Consider the following 3158-nt stretch of genomic DNA (forward strand, 5'->3'; position numbering starts at 1 on the left):
GGAAGGGCCTCCTTATTACGCACAAAAAAAGTAATACCCCCCTGCTAGCTGGGACCCACCTTGGTGGGAGGCTGACTTGTGGGCCTACTAAGTTCACGGGGACGGAGGGCTTTGTCAACTTAGTCAATATGAATGATTCTAGCTCCAGTGACCATACGATGTCCATCCAACGGCCGTAGTGCTTCTTCAACCTCTGGTCTTCGTGCTCCAGCCGCCCAAAGCAGCGTCGATCGTGTCACATGCTCCAACCTCCCGTGGCCGGCTTTGCTGCCGCGAAGGCCTCACCGCACCCTACTATTCCACTGCTGGCTAGGCCCTGTGGCGACAGCAGCCTCACACTGCAGCCGAACCAGTGAACCCTCGTACTCCTCTCCGCACGGGCTTCCACTGCCGCGTCTTCCCCAGCTCCGCGTCATCCCCTTCCTAGGCCTCGCCGTCGTCCACCCCCCTGGTGCTCTCGGCGCAGCGTTGTCAATGTGGTCAAGGAACGACTTCCATTGGAAGAGTACTGTACATGGAGAGGCTGACAGCTGGGTCCACGGCGGCCGCAAAGAAGTGCCTCCTTATTACGTGCAAAATAATTATTCCTCCACCTGACAACGGGGACCCACCGGACGGGCCACCGTATTTCACGAAAAAATGTTTCCGCCCTGGCTGCTGGGACCCACCAACTACATCTTCGCACGCAAGGAAGTTCGTCCAGGCAAAAAACCGATTCACCCCCCTGACTGCTGGGACCTACCAGCTACATCTTCGCACGCAAGGAAGTGCTTGACAGTCGGGACCCATCTGGTCGAAGCGTATGTAGCATTGTCATTCTGGTCACGAACGTGTACGTACATACTGGTCGATGTAGAGGCACGCACATGTCGTAGTAGAGGTGCGCACATAGCATGTGCACGTATGTACAACGTCCAGTGTGCAAGAAAGAAAATACGGCCATGTACGTACATACGGGCAAGGTCTCGAACGCCTACTCGCGCATACATACGGCCAGGGCTCGTGTACATGGCTGGGTCGGAACGGAGAAACTGCATCGTCGTCGTGTTCATGGGGAGGCAACAGAATGCGTCATGTTCATTGGGAAGCAATGGAATGCATGGGAGCCAACCGGCTTGGACGGAACAGCCGATGGAAATGAGGCATGGCGTACCGCAGAACGGAGGAAATGGCCTTATGTTCGACCAGCCACGTTCGAAACGGGATCCTGTTCATCAGGAGGGGTCTGGCATACCGCAAAATGAAGGAAATAGACTTGTGTTGGACCTCCTACGGTCGAAATGGGGTCCTGTGGACCGGGAGGTGTGTGGCGTACCGCAAAACGGAGGAAACGGACTTGTGTTGGAGCGGTACGGTTGAAACGGGGGTCCTATTCATCGGGAGGGGTGTGGTGTACCGCAAAACAGGACTCCATGGGATACTGTTCATCTCCACCGTCGACCTCCTCCAGCCTCCACGGGCTACTGTTCATCCACCGTCGACCTCCTCCAGCCTCCACCTATGACTGTTCATCCAGCCTCCACCGCGCGCTACTCCACCGGCCTACTGTTCAACCAGCCCTCTCCACGAGCTACTGTTCATCCAGCCCTCCACAGGCTACTGTTCATCCAGCCCTCCACCGGCTACTGTTCAACCAGCCCTCCACGGGGTCATCTTGTTCATCCATCCCTTCATGGGGCCCTTTTCATCCAGCCCCAATCGGCTCGATCGATCGGGGTCTTGTTCATCCAGAGGCAACCACGGGGTCCTATTCATCCACCCCTACCGGGAACTGTTCATACAAACCCCCCAGCAACGCTCACCGTTCATCCAAACCCCCCAGCTGCAACGCTTACTGTTCATCCAAACCCACCAGCAACGCTCACTGTTCATCCAGAGGCAGCATCGACCGGCTTCAGTTAGTAGCAGTAGTGAAGGAATCGCTCGATTGCTCAGGTTCAGTAATGCATAGCCTGCAGTGCAATCACTCAGGTTCAGTTAGGCGACGCCTCGCTCGGGTCAGTTAGAGCCCAATGCCTCGCACCCACGCGCGTACGATATGAGAGAAACGGGCATCGCTCGGCTCCCGACCACCCACAGTAACCGGGGACTCCCCGAAATTTTCCTCGCCCTTGCTTCTACCACGGTTTTTTCCATCATGGACGACCCAAAGAATGTCATGCAGCTGCGTCTCCGGCCCGCCTAGGATGAAAAGCCCATTTTCTGTCATGATTTTTCGTAATAGAAGTAGGAGCCCACCACATCTATGATGATACCGGGTTTTGTCACAATTATCGTCATAGAGGTGTCATAAGTATGACAGAAAAAAAATTCATTCGGCCCAAAATGTCACGGATGTGTCTTTTTTTGTAGTGATGTGTTCGCTGGCTAGTACCTCTCCTGCACCGCTGCATGACAACTCACGTTGGCACGGTGCTTGTGCTCGGGTCCGTCCCTGCAATGCTTATAAACCCGTGAATCGAGCTCTAGTTCGTGACCCGCCTCGCGCTCACCACCTCGCCAGGCCCTCGGTGCCTCTGTCCTACGCCCTGGGCTGCAAGCCTGCTCCGCAGAGGTTCCCGGTCTTTCCTGTCATCTAACCTGCAGGTTCATCTAGCAATGGGCCATGGGTCGGCTTGGACGGCCGCACTCTCTTAGACTTGCGCAAAGGCCAAACGCTACTTATCTTTCTAAAATAATGCGTTACCAGGAGAGGTCCCTGTGTTTCCTCCAGCGCCAGAGAGTGCGGCCTCAAGTTGGGCCTTGCACTCTTGCAGCTCCTGAGACAGTTGGGTATTCTTCTCGGTAAGATCCTACATTTCATATGATCCTTAAATCAGTTAATATAACTACTTTAAGTCTCGGGGGCTACTGGCATATATAACTATTAAATTCTCTTACCTGTATGTCTTTTACATACTGCTCCGTGGCTCTGGTAAAACCATCTTGAGCAGCACGAAGGTGCGCGTCCCCCGCGTTAAAGGCATTCAACACCTCGGGGGCGAAGCACGCGTCACGAAATACTGTCTGGCGGCGCCTGTGATTCATGGCACTCTCCACCTCAGACTTGGTGGCGGACAGTCTGTCGGCATCCTCCGTCGGAGGAACGTCCGGCTCGCGCCTTGCGCTCGCCTCCCCCTCCAGATCAGGTGCTGGAGCCTGGCTGGTAGAGGTTGGAT

Source organism: Triticum dicoccoides, chromosome 1B (assembly GCF_002162155.2).
Source record: "Triticum dicoccoides isolate Atlit2015 ecotype Zavitan chromosome 1B, WEW_v2.0, whole genome shotgun sequence".
NCBI classification, from domain to species: Eukaryota; Viridiplantae; Streptophyta; class Magnoliopsida; order Poales; family Poaceae; genus Triticum; species Triticum dicoccoides.